Below are 16,670 nucleotides of genomic sequence, written 5' to 3' on the forward strand. Positions count from 1 at the left end.
TATCAGTGGGGTAAAAATTACTATTACAACTCCAGTGAGTGCAAAAGTAGGGAGAGTTTTGGATAGCGGGAGTGTAAAAATTACTATTCCCACTCCAGTGAGTGCAAAAGTAGGGAAAGTGTTAGAAAGCGGAGGGGTACAAATGAGCATTCCCACACCAATGTCTTCAACAGTAGGGAAAGTGTTGGATAGCGGAGTGGCAACATTTAATATTCCCACTCCAGTGAGTGCAACAGTAGAGAAAGAGTTGGATAGTGGAGGGGTAGAAATTACCATTCCCACCCTAGTGAGTGCAACAGTAGAGAAATTGTTGGATAGCAGAGGGGTAAAAATTACTATTCCCACTCCAGTGAGTGAAACAGTAGGGAAAGTGTTGGATAGCTGAGGGAAAAAAATACTATTCCCACTCCAGTGAGTGGAACAGTAGGGAAAGTGTTGGATAGCCGAGGGGTAACAATTACTATTCCCACTCCAGTGAGTGCAACAGAAGGGAAAGTGTTAGATAGCGGAGGGACAAAAAGTACTATTCACTGCAACAGTAGGGAACATGTTGGATAGCGGAGGTGTAAAAATTACCATTTCCACTCAAGTAGGTTCAAGACTAGGGAAAGTGTTGGAGAGCGAAGAGGTAACAATTACTATTCACACTCCAGTGAGTGCAACAGTAGAGAAAGAGTTGGATAGCGGAGGGGTAGAAATTACCATTCCCACTCCAGTGATTGCAACAGTAGGGAAAGTGTTGGATAGAGGAGGGGTAAACATTACTATTAACCCTCCAGTGAGTGCAACAGTAGGGAAGTGTTGGATAGGGAAAAGGTCAACATTACTATTCCCACTCCAGTTAGTGCAACAGTAGGGAAAGTGTTGGATAGCAGAGAGGTAAAAAACTACTGTTGGAAGGCGGACCCCGAGGAGTCGGCAAGACCACTCAGGGGGGGCCCCCACACTGTACGAAGTAGCCGAGCGCTGCAGAGAAGCCTCCTGGGAGGTCCTTCTCCTATCCTGTACTAGCACAGTAACACCACCACACCGGACTCAAGGAGGTTGTCTCAAGATGAGCAATTCTTTATCAGCACTTTAAAAGGTTACGGGTTCAATATTACACAAACAGGGGATCAAGGGATCCGCAAAAAGTCTCAGTGTCTCTTTTAGGAGGGAAGGGGTAGCGGGACAGTCTTAGGCAGGAGCTTGGTACAAGGGTACCTGGGGCCCAGTTCTTATCCTCAAGCTGGAGGACCTCCGGGTCTCGGAGGTGTCGAGCCGCGACGGTGTCAGCAGGGCTCTGGCGTTCAGTTCGTGGGGAGCCGTGACCAGGTCAGCGGGACTCTCAAGATGGTTTCTGCTCAGCTCGAGCCGCGACGTCGTCAGCAGGGCTCCGAGGGAGGCTTCAGTGAGGTTGGGCCGCGACAGCGTCAGCAGGGCCCCGATGTTCCGGGGGGGCTTCAAGGTTTCAGCAAGAAGGAGCCGCGACGCAGTCTGCAGGGCTCGTAGTGGGTTCAAGCAAGAGTTCTTCTCCGTAGGGTCGGCCGCGATTCGATCAGCAGGGCTCTCGACTCCGGGATACAACTGCCGGTCTGTGGCGGGGTCGCCCCAGATATAGGTCTGGAGCCCTTTGATGTCTGGACCCTTGCGCCCGGGGGGCAGAGAGGCCGGGTTGGGAGCGGCCAGACGCCCAGCAGGAGAGGCGCCCGGCCCAGGAGAGATGGAGGCCGATCGCACCTCGGTGTGTGGGAACGGTTGGGGGTACCATCGATACCGCCCTCCGCCAGGGCGATGAGGTGTTCACGTGACACCCCCTGGCCAGTTCTTGGTGCCTCAATGTCTGGGCCTTGCTGGGGCCGAGGCCGGATTGAGCGGAGTCATGAGGACTGGTGTGCAGGGTCACGTGGCAGGCGACAACATGGCGGAGCCCCGAGGTGTAGGTGACCTTGTGCGGCCCGGACGGGTAGCTCGTGGAGGCTAGGGCGGGGAACGGGCCCAACCCCCGGGAAGTCAGGACCACGCCACGAGGCCGGGTCCAACAGGCGTCCCCCCCAGCCGAAGGCAGGGAGAGTCACCCACCGTCTTGGGGATTCTCCTCGTCAAGGCGGAAGAAGCAGGACAGGCCGTCCGCGTTGGCGTGGTCATTGCCGGGTCGGTGCTCAACCGAAAAGTTCATCCCTTGCAGGGCAATGGACCACCGCAGCAGCTTGGGATTCTCGCCTCTCATTTGCATCAACCACCGCAAGGGCCGGTGGTCGGTCTGGACCCGAAAGTGGGTACCGAAGAGATAGGGCCGGAGCTTCTTAAGGGCCCACACTACGGCGAAGGCCTCGCGCTCGATGGTGCTCCATCGTTGCTCCCGGGGCAGCAGCCGTCGGCTGATGAAGGCCACCGGGCGGTCGAGTCCCTTCTCATTAACCTGAGACAGGACGGCCCCGATCCCATACTCGGAGGCGTCTGTCTGCACGATGAACTCTTTACTGTAGTCAGGGGCCTGGAGCACAGGGGCAGTGCACATCGCTGCCTTGAGAGTCTCGAAAGCTGATTGGCAGCGGGGAGTCCAGTGCACCTTCTTGGGCTGTTTCTTCGAGGTGAGCTCTGTGAGAGGCCCCACAATGCTCCCATAGTCCCGGATGAACCGCCGGTAGTATCCAGTGAGGCCCAGGAAGGCCCGCACAGCGGTCTGGGTAGTGGGGGGTTCCCATGCCTGGATGGCATCGACTTTTGGCTGGAGAGGGGCCACCTGACCGCTTCCCACCTGATGGCCCAGGTAGGTCACCGATCCTTGGCCGATCTGGCATTTGCTGGCCTTGATCGTGAGCCCGGCCCGTTGGAGGGCGGCCAGGACGGCCTTGAGGTGAATTAGGTGCTCAGCCCAGTGGTTGCTGTACACGGCAATGTCATCCAAATAGGCCGCGCTGAAGGCCTCGAGCCCGGCCAGAACCTTGTTTACAAGTCTCTGAAAGGTGGCCGGGGCGTTCTTCAGGCCAAAGGGCATCACCCGAAAGTGGTAATGCCCATCAGGGGTAGAAAAGGCCGATCTTTCTCGGGCGCCGGGGGTGAGCTGGATCTGCCAGTACCCAGCGGTGAGGTCCAGCGTGCTCAGGTAGCGGGCGGACCCCAAGCGGTCGATGAGTTCGTCGGCCCGGGGTATAGGATGGGCGTCCGTCTTGGTCACAGCATTCAGGGCTCGGTAGTCTACACAAAATCGTAACTCCGGGGGATGGCCGGGGGCTGCGGCCTTTGGTACCAGGACGACAGGGCTGGCCCACGGGCTGTTGGAGGGCTCGATGACCCCCAGGGCCAACATCTTTGCTACTTCGGCCTGGATGCATGCCCGTACTCGGTCGGGTACCCGGCAGGCTCGGTGTCGCACGGGGGGCTGCCCCCGGTGTCGACGTCGTGGACGCACCAGTGTGTCACCCCCGGGGTGAGGAAGAAGAGGGCTGCGTAGTCCTGCAGCAGCTGTTGACAGTCGATACGCTGTTCCGGGGTCAGGGAAGAGGCGAGTTGGACACCTTTGATGGATCCGTCGTGGACGTTGTTCTGCAAGAGGTCGGGTAGGGGCTCGGAGTCGTCCTCCCCCCCTCGTCGGTCGCCAGCAGCAGGCTCAGTTCGGTCCGGGCAAAGTGGGGTTTGAGCCTGTTAGCATGTAGAACCCGGAGGGGTTTCCGGGGGGACTCTAGGTCGACTAGGTAGGTGACGGGGCTCTTCTTCTCCACCACCTTGAAGGGCCCGGTCCACTTGTCCTGGAGGGCGCAGGGCTCAACAGGGGCCATGACTAGGCCTGGCCGGTAAATTTCGTTCCGTTCGCGGAATTTGCGAAATTTGGGTAATTTCGCGTTCTGCGGAGAACGCGAAATTGCCCAAAATTCCGGTTTCCGCAACTTCGCGAAATTTTTGCTTGTTCGCGTTCTCAAAATGCGTGTTCGCGAGATATTTCTCCCCGAGCACGCAAACAGCGATTGTGAACAGGAAAAAAGCTTCGCGAACAAGCAAATCCGCGTGTTCGCGGAATTTCTGCGTGTTCGCGGAGATTTTTTACCGTTTCGCGGACATTTGCGTAACGCGATTACGCAAATTCCACCCACCCCTAGCCTTGACCCAGACTTTCTGGCCTGGCTCGAACTCGATTGTAGAGGTGTTCCGATCGTACCACCGCTTCATGTCCTCCTGGCTGGCCTCGAGGTTGGCTTCGGCCATGGCTCGGAACTTGCGGGTCTGGTTTCGTAGGGTCAGGAGGTATCGGTAGACATCAGGAGGGGCGCCTGGGAGCTTCGTCTCCCAGCCCTCCTTGACCAGGCTGAGCGGTCCGCGGACCGGGTGTCCGTACAATAGTTCAAACGGGCTGAACCCCAGGGACTTCTTCGGGACCTCCCGATAGGCGAACAGGAGGCATGGTAGTAGGACATCCCATCTCCGCCGGAGGGGCTCTTCCAAGCCCTGAATCATCCCCTTCAGGGTTCTGTTAAAGCGCTCGACCAGCCCGTTCCCCTGAGGGTGATAAGGGGTTGTGAATTTGTACGTGATCCCGCACTGCTGCCACAGGGACCGCATGTACTTGGAAATGAAGTTTGTGCCCCTGTCGCTCACCACTTCGCGGGGAAATCCCACTCGGGAGAAGATCCCCATCAAGGCCCGGCCTACCACGGGGGCCGTCACAGTTCTTAGTGGGACCGCCTCCGGGTACCGGGTGGCGTGGTCCACGAGGACCAGGATGAAGCGGTGGCCCAGGGCAGTCCGGGGATCGAGGGGCCCCACGATGTCAATCCCGACCCGTTCGAACGGGGTGCTGACGGCTGGAAAGGGCTGGAGGGGGGCCTTGACCCGACCCCCCGTCTTCCCGCTGGCTTGGCAGGTCTGGCAGGACCGGCAGTGGTTGTCCACGTCTCTCCGCATCCGGGGCCAGTAGAAGTGGGTCACCAGACGGCTGTAAGTTTTATCTTGCCCTAGGTGTCCGGCGAGGGGCACGTCATGTGCCAGGTTGAGAAGGAACTCCCGGAAGCGGAGGGGGACCACCAACACGCGGCTGGCCCCGAGTTCTGCCACTTTCTGTTCACTGTACAACAGGCCCTCGGCCCAGTAGACCCAGTGGGTACCGGTCTGGTCCCCGTTGGCCTGTGCGGACGCTTGTTGTCGGACCCCTTCGAGAGAGGGGCAGGACTGCTGGTCTTGCTGGAACTGCTCATGGGTGGGGCCCCCTTCGTGGCGCCATTGTGCAAGCTCTGGTAGGGCGCCGAGGGAAGCAATCTCTTCGGGGGAGGGTTCCGTAGGTCCAGTGTCGGTGTCCGCCTCCCCCTCGCTGCAGGCGGGGGGTGGTGCGAGCCCCTCGGGCGGGGCGGCACCGGGTGCCAGGGACGAGCGGGGGGCCTGGGCGGTCATGGACCGGGTGATGGCGCAGGCCCATTCGGATAGTCCCAGCATTCGGAGGTGCTCTCGTCGCTCCACTTGAGCCCAGGGGGAACTCTCCAGGTCGTTCCCCAGGAGGCAGTCTACTGGTGCGTCGTCGCAGACAGTCACTTTTAGCAGGCCTGTCACCCCTCCCCACTCGAAGGGGACTAGGGCCATCTGGCACAGGCTTTCGCTGTTGTCGGCTGTCCGGACGGGGCACAGCACATTGGGTAGGATCTGTTCGGGGGTCACCAGGTGGCAGCGGACAGCGGTGACACTGGCGCCGGTGTCACGAAGGGCTTCGGCCCGTTGTCCATTGACGGTGACCTGCTGCCGGTACTTCTGGGTGTTGCTTGGGATGGGGGTGCGGGGCACCATTTCTCGGCTGCCCAGCAGACCAGGGACATGGCCGCCGGTTCCCATTCGGTGGTTCCTCGGTCGAGGGTTTCTTCTTCTTCTTCTCCTTCTCCCAGGGCGGCGGCCGCCAGCTGTCGGGGCGGGGGCCCGCCGGCCCCGCTCCTTTGGTTCAGGGGGCAGACCGGATCGCTGGCATAGTGTCCGGTTTGTTGGCAGCCGTAGCAGGTTGCTGGGGGCCGTGGTCCGGTTCTGGCTGGGGTCGCCCCTCTTCGGGCTAGGCTCGGGAAGAGGTGTTGCTGCGGCGGCCCTCGAGGTGGGCTCCTGGGGGCCCCGGCGGGGGGGTCCCGGTTCCTGTTCGGCCCCCCCCTCCACCGCGTTGGCGGGGAGGTCCGGTGGGGTTCCTCTGGTACTCCCCCATCGAGTTCCGGGGGACTCGGGTGTTGACCCATCGATCGGCCTCGACGGCGAGTTTTCGCGGGTCGGTCATCTTGCTGTCGAGGAGGTGTTGCCTCAGCTCCACGAAGCAATTGTTGGAGAGATGTTCCCAAACAATGAGGTCGACCAGCTGCCCGTAGGTGGTGTCTATGCTACCCTTGATCCATCCTTCTAGGGCCCGGCTGAAAAAGTCCACATATTCCACCCAGGTAGTGCCCGGGATCTTCTTGCAGTCTCTGAACCGCTGGCGGTACATTTCCGCGGTCAGCCCGTAGCGGGTGAGCAGGGCCGCCTTCATGTGGTCGTAGGAGGTCATCACCTCCTCTGGCAGCTGGAGCAGCGTGTCTCGACCTTCACTCAGGAACCGACCCCACAGGCCGGCGCCCCAGTCCTTTCGGGGCACCCGATGGGAGGTCATGGCCACCTCGTATGCCCAGAACCATTGTTGGATGTCGTCATTCTTATAGTACTCCTTGACGACATCTTTCGGGATATGTACCTTGGCCTCGGCAGGCGGTAGGGTGTCTCTATTACTGGGGGTGTCGGTCCCCCCGTTCTTTGCCTTGATTTCGAGCTCTTTGAGACTTCGCTCGTGCTCAAGGGTCAGTCTTTTTTCTTCCAACTCTCGGTGCCGTCTCTTCTCTTTTATTTCCTCTTGTAGCCGTAGCTGCTCTAGGGCCAGTTTCTTTTCCGCCAGCTGGAGTTCGCCGTCCAGCCGCAGTCGTGCGAGCTCTAGTTCGTGGTTCCGGACCTTCTCCCGCTCTCGTATCTCCTCTTCGGAGAGGCCGGTTTCTAGGCTCTTTCTTCCTCTGGTTTCCGGAGTCGGTGCGGTTGATGTGGCCACCGTCAGGGGCAGGGGACCTTCTTCCTGGGAGTGGCCTGCCTCGGCCTCCAGCCAGGTTCTCAGGGCTTTCTGCATCTCCTCTTTGGTACCTAGGCCGGTGGTTGCAATGCCTTTGGCCTTGCAGAACTGTTTCAATTCTTTGTGCGTGTATTCCTCCAACCGTTCGGGCTGGAACTCCGTGGTCGCGTTGTTTTTTTGGTTGCTCATGACTTCTGTTTGTCTGGATGGGTAGCTAGTGGGTTACCGGCTGGTACGTACTGCGTTCGGCTCGGATCCCGTCGCTGGCCACCAAATGTTGGAAGGCGGACCCCGAGGAGTCAGCGAGACCACTCAGGGGGGGCCCCCACACTGTACGAAGTAGCCGAGCGCTGCAGAGAAGCCTCCTGGGAGGTCCTTCTCCTATCCTGTACTAGCACAGTAACACCACCACACCGGACTCAAGGAGGTTGTCTCAAGATGAGCAATTCTTTATCAGCACTTTAAAAGGTTACGGGTTCAATATTACACAAACAGGGGATCAAGGGATCCGCAAAAAGTCTCAGTGTCTCTTTTAGGAGGGAAGGGGTAGCGGGACAGTCTTAGGAAGGAGCTTGGTACGAGGGTACCTGGGGCCCAGTTCTTATCCTCAAGCTGGAGGACCTCCGGGTCTCGGAGGTGTCGAGCTGCGACGGTGTCAGCAGGGCTCTGGCGTTCAGTTCGTGGGGAGCCGTGACCAGGTCAGCGGGACTCTCAAGATGGTTTCTGCTCAGCTCAAGCCGCGACGTCGTCAGCAGGGCTCCGAGGGAGGCTTCAGTGAGGTTGGGCTGCGACAGCGTCAGCAGGGCCCCGATGTTCCGGGGGGGGCTTCAAGGTTTCAGCAAGAAGGAGCCGCGACGCAGTCTGCAGGGCTTGTAGTGGGTTCAAGCAAGAGTTCTTCTCCGTAGGGTCGGCCGCGATTCGATCAGCAGGGCTCTCGACTCTGGGATACAACTGCCGGTCTGTGGCGGGGTCGCCCCAGATATAGGTCTGGAGCCCTTAGATGTCCGGACCCTTGCGCCCAGGGGGCGGAGAGGCCGGGTTGGGAGCGGCCAGACGCCCAGCAGGAGAGGCGCCCGGCCCAGGAGAGATGGAGGCCGATCGCACCTCGGTGTGTGGGAACGGTTGGGGGTACCATTGATACCGCCCTCCGCCAGGGCGATGAGGTGTTCACGTGACACCCCCTGGCCAGTTCTTGGTGCCTCAATGTCTGGGCCTTGCTGGGGCCGAGGCCGGGTTGAGCGGAGTCATGAGGACTGGTGTGCAGGGTCACGTGGCAGGCGACAACATGGCGGAGCCCCGAGGTGTAGGTGACCTCGTGCAGCCCGGACGGGTAGCTCGTGGAGGCTAGGGCGGGGAACGGGCCCAACCCCCGGGAAGTCAGGACCACGCCACGAGGCCGGGTCCAACAACTACTATTCCCACTCCAGTGAGTGCAACACTAGGGAAAGTGCTGGATAGGGGAGAGGTAAAAATTACTGTTCCCACTCCAGTGAGTGTAAAAGTAGGGAAAGAGTTGAATAGCTGTGGTGTAAAAATATCTTTTCCCTCTCCAGTGAGTGCAAAATTAGGGAAAGTGTTGGCAAGTGGAGGGCAAAAAATTCCTATTCCCATTCCAGTGAGTGCAACTGTACAGAAAGAGATGGATAGCGGAGGGGTAACAATTACTATTCACACTCCAATGAGTGCAACAGTAGAGAAAGTGTTGGATAGCGGAGGGGTAAAAATTACTATTCCCACTCCAGTGAGTGAAAGAGTAGGGAAAGTGTTGGACAGCTGAGGGCTAAAAATTACTATTCCCACTCCAGTGAGTGGAACAGTAGGGCAAGTGTTGGATAGCCGAGGGGAAAAATTACTATTCCCACTCCAGTTAGTGCAACAGTAGGGAAAGTGTTGGATTGCGGAAGGGCAAATAGTACTATTCACACTCCAGTTAATGCAACAGTAGGGAAAGTGTTGGACAGCAGAGGGGTAAAAAATACTATTCCCACTACAATTGCTCCAACAGTAGGGAACATGTTGGATAGCGGAGGGGTAAAAATGACTATTCCCATTCCAGTGAGTGCAACAGTAGGAAAAGTGTTGGATAGCGAAAAGGTAACAATTACTATTCACACTCCAGTGAGTGCAACAGTAGGGAAAGTGTTGGATAGCGGAGGTTTAAAAATTACCATTCCCACTCCAGTGATTGCAACAGTAGGGAAAGTGATGGATAGCAGAGAGGTAAACATTACTATTGCCACTCCAGTGAGTGCAACAGTAGGGAGAGTGTTGGATAGGGAAGAGGTAAAAATCACTATTCACACTCCAGTGAGTGCAACAGTAGGGAAAGTGTTGGATAGCGGAGGGGTAAAAATTACCATTACCCCTCGAGTAATTGCAATAGTTGGGAAAATTGTTGGATAGCGGATGGGTAAACATTACTATTTCCACTCCAGTGAGTGCAACAGTAGGGAAAGTGTTGGATAGCAGAGAGGTAAAAAATACTATTCCTACTCCAGTGAGTGCAACAGTAGGGAAAGTGTTGGATAGGGGAGAGGTACAAATTGCTATTCCCAATCCAGTGAGTGCAAAAGTAGGGAAAGTGTTGGCAAGCAGAGCGCAAAAAAATCCTATTCCCACTCCAGTGAGTGCAACAGTAGAGAAAGTGTTGGATAGCGGATGGGTAAAAATTACTATTCCCACTCCAGTGAGTGCAATAGTAGGGAAAGTGTTGGATAGTGGAGGGGTAAAAATTACTATTCCCACTCCAGTGAGTGTAAGAGTAGGGAAAGTGTTGGATAGCGAAGAGGTAAAAATTACTATTCACATTCCAGTGAGTGCAACAGTAGGGAAAGTGTTGGATAGCACAGGGTTAAAAACTACTATTCCCACTCCAGTGAGTGCAGTAGTAGGAAAAGTGTTGGATAGTGGAGGGGTAAAAATTACAATTCTCACTCCAGTGAGTGCAACAGTAGGGAACGTGTTGGGTAGTGGAGTGGTAAAAATTACTTTTCCCACTCCTGTGAGTGCAAAAGTAGGGAAAGTGTTGGATAGCAGTGTTGTCAAAATTACTATTTCCAGTCCAGTGACAGCAACAGTGGGGAAAGTGTTGGATAGCGGAGTGGTGAAAACTAATATACCCACTGAATTAAATTCAAAATTAAAATAAAAGAAAATCTCAACTTCAATACAAAAAAAGTTAAAAAACAAAAAAAGAAAACTTATACAAAAATATAAGAAATGACAAAAGATAGAAGCATATTATAAGGTAAAAAAAATATAAAAATTATCTACAAAAATTATTTTATAGAAATTTTAACAATAATTTACAAACAAATACTATATTTAATAGAAATTAATTATAATCAACAACATTAATTGTTACCTAAATTTAAATTTTTATATTTACTAGGATATGACACCCAAAAATGCACAACACACATCTACATTTTTTTTCAAAAGTGTACCTCCTTAATTAACATAAATAATTATGAAATAATCAAATATTATTAATTATAAAACAAATTAAAATGGATTAAAAAATGTACTCACAAAACGTTACCACTATGGAACCAAAATCCGCACACAAAATAAAAATAAGCAATTACTATAAATATTTATCAATTCATCAATGAATATTAATCAGCACCTAATTATTGATTAATGAAACCTAAAATACTTTCCACCCTCTACCCCAATAAACACCCCAACACATACCTAAAAATGATTACACAATTTACATAACTAATTGTACATTATTAAATTAATATCAATTAACAACTTATTAATCGATTTGAAAGAATTTACTTTCAAATCTTTACCACTATACACCCCACAACTTACATCTCAAATTAATTACACATGTGCCATATTTAATGTTTAATTAAATAATAACCATTAATTAACAATTAATTATAATGAATTATAAATAAATTACTTCCCACTCTATTCCACTGTAAACACCACCACCCATTCCTAAAAATGACACAATTAATTACCAATTCAATAATTAATAATAATTAGCACGGGATTTATAAATAATTATTAATAAATTAATTCCCAAATTTAACACTATAAATTATAAATTACATAAATATTAATAAATTAAAAATATGAATAATTGGATTATATTTAAATTACTGGCCACCCTATTCCCCTATAAACCCACAACCTGCTCCTAAAAAAAAACACAATTAACATAATTACCAATTAATTAAATAATACAAATTAACAAACAAATAATAATTAATTAATAATAAATTAATTCCCACAATTAACACTATAAAATATAAATTAAATAAATTAATAAATACTAATAAGTAAAAAATAATAATTTATTTATTATATTTAAATTACTTCCAGTCCTATTCCCCTATAAACCCACAACCCGCTACACAACAACAAAACGCAAAATTTAGTTAACCTCAAATTGATAACTACTAAAGATTTAACACACACATTAAAAAACAAAAGCAATATTTAACCTTGGGCATAGTTCGCGAAGTAGCGCTACGCGTAGCTACGCAAAGTGCACTTCGCACTACGCGAGCTACACGTAGCACTTCGCGAACTGCGTAGTACCCTGTTTGCACTTTGCAAGAGGCCGTTTTCAATGATTGCACAGTGGGGACAAGCATCCGGCACTGTGCAATCATTGAAAACGGCATCTTGCACAGTGCAAGCTGTAGTTTTCTGCCGCTCGAGTAGATTTTTACTCGAGCGGCATCTTTCTCAACGCGGACTGGTAGTTTCTCATCGCGAGCGGCCGTGAGCATACGCGACCACTCGCAATGAGAAACCTGACCTCCCCGGGTTGAGAATCTCGCCGGGAGGTCTATATTCCACGCTCGCGATCGCCAACTTGATGTTGCTGATCGCGAACGAGGAAAAAGTCTCGCCGGGATGTCATTTTGCTTGCTCGAGGTCGCCAACCTGACGTTGAGGACCGCGAGCAAGCAAAAAATGACCGCTGCACAACGCAACGCTACGCTACGCTACGTGTGTTTGCACTGTGCTACGTGCAATTTGCGTAGTACGAAGTAGCGCAAACTTCGCAAACTACGCGAGCCTAGCGTAGTGCTTTGCCCAGGCTTAATATTTATACAAAAAAAATATATCACATACTTTTAAAATACATACTAAAATACATAACACTAATTTGTAGATCGATATTTTAAACAAATATATTTTTGCAAACGATTTTACTAACTTCGATATTTTCAAAAACGATATTTCTTACCTTAAATTCGATATTCTTGATATCGATATTCTTGTTGTTGATATTTCTGTATCACGATATTTCCAACTCGATATTAGTGTAGGTCGATATTTAAAACTCGATATTCTGTCTGTGCATGCACCATTGGAAATGCAATGCACCCTGAACTGTAGATCGCGGGTCTTCTATTCCACTTTATAGTGACCCTCATTCATTTGTGTTCAGATGACACACTACATGACCGAAAGAGCACATTAGTGGTTCAATAGCCACCTTTCGCAGTATGCTCACACATCTAGCCAAAAGGTGGCACTTAAAGCAACACTACTTATTTGAAAAAGCATCAGAGGACTTGAAGATTTTCCAGAAATATGCTGCCCATTTTTCTTCTATCCTGTAGAGAATTAAGCTTTGGCAAAACCAATATTTGTATTTTTTGTGAGGGTAAATGTTTAGTGACTTTGGGTCTAATTACCAAAAATAGTAGATGTCTCATTTGCTGAATTTAGAGTACCATTGATATCCATACAATATTAATATGGCAGACTGGACATCTGTCAAATTTTAGTGGGGTTTTGTATCAGCCAAAAACTAAGCAAGCCCATGTGAATGTGCTGCATTCGGCTACATCTTGGGCTGTAACAATATGGAACATATGAGTGGGGCCCCTTTGCTGAACAAACTGCATGTGCAAAGGTAACCTGTACCCTCAAATACATCTCTTAGGAAATTAATAAAATGATACGGTTTGCATCATATGTATAACAGCTGACTTCCAAGAAACAGCCATGCAGGTGATCTGGACAGTGGCGTGCCACAACGCTTTTGACACCCTAAAGGAAGACATGGTCCCGGTCTGCTCCAAGGAATTCATTGTCCGGACAGATGCCTCAGAGCAAGGGAAGCCTTTGCAGTGGCCCTGCACTGGCCCAGGCACTGAAGAATCTGAGACTATACCTGTTCGGTGCTCAAGCATGGAGTGCTTAAAGTTTAAAGTTACACAATCACCCAGCATACTCTTTTTCAAAGGGCCCACCAATCCCACCCGACGGACCATCAAGATGTCAGATGCTGCTGAATGTGGGAAATTGGTGTTTGAATGCAGCTAATAGAGTACCTTGATTTTAAGTCGTGTAAAGATTCATTATTGTTCAGGGCCAAGTGCGGAACATCAGACACTACTACCACATGAGGGCAAGCCTCCGAAGGGAGGTTCACCCTAGGAAGATGTTACTCCTGAAGCAGTGGAAAATCAATGTCCCAAACAGCCCCTCGCCTTGTACTTCCCATCTGACACGAGTCAACCCACTCTTTGACCATGAGGGCAGGATTAGCCATAACCTTTGGTCTAGCTCCTATCTTAATAAAAGGTATGAATGGGTGCCTGAACGCTGGACTCAGCATCGACAGAGCAATTTGTGGAAATAATTATGCCTGCACCGCATAGAGCGGGCAGGGAATGGTTCGAAGACCGAGGTGACGGGACTAAATTCCACTTCAAAGTACTTCCTCGATAACCCCAAGCCGTTCATAAAGTGGTTTTAGTTTAGACTCCAAGATATTAGTTATTTTACTGCACAAACCCCTTAAAGCCTCAGCAATAAATACCTCGCCCTGGCCTCCAGAGTCCGCCTTTGGGCTTGCTGATGGTGGCCAGGTGGCTTTAACGTTGACACATGATTCCTTCCTTTTTTTGGAAGGAAGAGTCATCACCACATATTTGACACTCCCCATTTGTAAGGGATTTCCATGTGAGGACGTAGTTTTCCACATGCCTTTTTGTTTAAATGAACAACTCCAAATTAATTTTCGTACCTGCTTAAAGCACACTAAATCCTTAGTATTCTTGCGAATTTACATTTATATTTTAAATGCTCTGCCACTTTGTTGTTCTTTGTTGCACCACACACATTTAGCCTAACTGTTCTAATCAGTCATCTTAAGGATTTATGGGTACCCAGGACGAGACATCTTTTGGGGCTCCTTGTTCATAAAAAAATGAATGTTATTATCCATTTTCTGCTAATTGAAACCCACATGACGCTAAATTTTCAAAAATGGGGTTCAAACAAAAAGATAGCAGACATATGTCTTTCCGGGGGTTCCATTACTCGTTAAGATTACACTGGGCAAAAAAAGAGGAAGAGATAAGCAAAAAGGAGGGAGTTTGAGATACAGAAAAAGTCAGATCCGAGATAGACACAGAGAGAGATTATTTTCCCAGGGGGGCCACTTGGAGGTGAGGGCCCTGGTAATTGCCCACTCAGCCTAATCCTTAAAAGGTCTCGGTCCTAGTAAGCATAGCTCGTATTCTGAAGTTGGCACAACAAAGCGGGAACTGCAGATTTAGTGAAGTCAGGGTCATATGTATCAAAGGGTTTTACCCATTCTGTGTCTATGGGAAAATGTGTTCATACATATGGCCCTCAGTCCTTTAGCCCTGACTTACTCTATCTCTCATCAAGGACTTCACTCTTCACTCACTCTTCCCACTCCCCCGATAAGAGCCTAGCACCGCTCGTTACTGCCTATTTACAGTTTCAATTTTACCATGTGTTCTTTCCTCCATTTACTGCTTTGACAGAAAGTGCATTAATGTAGTGCTAAAATGTATAAATGTTAGCATTACATGCTCCATGTGTCAAGGAGTGAGTACTTCCACGCACACAAAAATAGTAACAAACTTGACACATGAGACATAATACGTCTTCCTATAAACTATTACATTTGTATTTGCATTAAGGTGAAATTAAGCGAAAGGTTATAGAGGGAGTGACAGGCAATACCTCAAACTAGAGCTGCTATATATATGTCAAAATACATTTTATATTTTATATTTTCCAGTGTCAGGCTCACAGGACAACATTGACAGTTTTCAGTCATATGTGATTGATGGAAGGAAGTACATACAGGAAAGAGTGAAAAGAGGGAGCTGGATGCGACAGGGCAGAGGTGTAAGATATCAGATGGACGGGATGTGGAGAGAAAAGGGGCTTACATTTCTAAAATAGAGTGAATATAACTTGAATGATTGAGGCACACTGAAAATACCTACTTCTTCCTTCCACAGGGCTCTGTAATGTCTAATTTACAGTCTTACAATTTAAAGAATTGAAACATTTTCAATATTATTTACACCAAAATCATTGTTTTTACTCTTTATCTTAAACAACCAAAAAAAACACTGCCAAAAGTAATAGTCCTTATTGGTTTAGCTGTTAGTCAGTTGTTGTGCTATTGATCTGAAGGCAATAAAAAAACTCAGACAGGAACCAAAATTCAGGTCGAGCTGCAAGCTATGAAAATCAAAGATATTTAGCTTGAGTTTAGGGCACGCACGTACATTGGCCGCGCCCCATTTTTGACACACTCACCCTAAGCTCCGTACCCCCCGCCCCGCCCAACATTTTTCATCCCTTTAATGCCCTGGTTTTATGCTTCAATTTGAATAATATTAGCTAAAGGCACGGTAATTCAAAGATGACGAGATTTTTACCTGTTGGCTGTCCGGAATGACTAGCGTTTAACTCTTGACTTACAATGAAGTTCTTCCATTCAAGTTATATATGAGGGAGCGCTGCTGCTCCGAGATCCCACAATGCAGCGCGGTCTACAGTTGGGTGTCGAGCCGGGCCAAACCTCACCACCAGGCCGGGCACCTGCGCGTCCACAGCGGCTTCCACGAGGCTGTGTGCGCTCGGACTGAGCGTCACAAACTTCCTGAAACAGTTTAAGTGCGAGGGCCTCTTTCACCGCGTGCTCACCTCATACCTGTCCCCCGCCAAGCCAAGTTGAATAACTTGTTCTGTGTTCCTGGCAGCTTTACCTGTCATTGGAGGTCAATGTCATGTTCATGAGACAAAAACATCTCCCTCTGCTCAGTGTCTCGAAAACTGAAGCGTTAATACCTGGATTTGGGGATGGCAACGCTTACCTTAACAACGTCATTTTGTGCAGCGCTTGGTACTGCAGTTTTGCCGTTTCTAAGCGCTGCCATTAACATAGTGACTCCTACCGAAGTAGTTGGCCCCTGAAGAAGCGGAACTATAGCATTAAATAATGGAGTCGTGGGTGGCACGTCATTAGCCCCTTCCTAAACCACATTTAACGATACAACATTAATCCACATTGCTTATATGATTCATGTTCTGAAAGTGCCACGGTTTACGATCTGCGATCCTGCTCTAATCTTTTTTTCAATCACTCACTCATCCCTTTCTTGCTCTAAATAGAAATAGTTCGAAGTCTTTGAATTCTGATTCGACTATCTTCCACAGACAGGACTTCTTGATGGTTCTGCTCGTTAAAACTGTTTAAGGCAGGCAGTGAAGCTATAGCGTAATCACAGGTTTTACCTGTAACAATCATAATGTGAAATGCTAGAAATTATGTGAATTTCCACTGACTAAAGGAATTTGGACCTGGGCTGAAATCCACCCAGAGCCC

General features: G+C 49.9%; 1 protein-coding gene across 1 annotated transcript in view; it reads right to left on the reverse strand.

Moving 5' to 3' along the window:
- The window catches only part of LOC146816676 (adhesion G protein-coupled receptor F5-like), a 956,016-nt gene extending 940,234 nt beyond the window's left edge, over positions 1-15,782 (reverse strand). The window contains exon 1 of the mRNA XM_085610571.1: positions 15,721-15,782. The gene's annotated coding sequence lies outside the window, so the exon portion shown is untranslated. The remainder of the gene's footprint in view (positions 1-15,720) is intronic.
- Positions 15,783-16,670: the final 888 nt, after the last annotated feature.

Source organism: Triturus cristatus, chromosome 6, assembly GCF_964204655.1.
Source record: "Triturus cristatus chromosome 6, aTriCri1.1, whole genome shotgun sequence".
Classification (NCBI taxonomy): domain Eukaryota; kingdom Metazoa; phylum Chordata; class Amphibia; order Caudata; family Salamandridae; genus Triturus; species Triturus cristatus.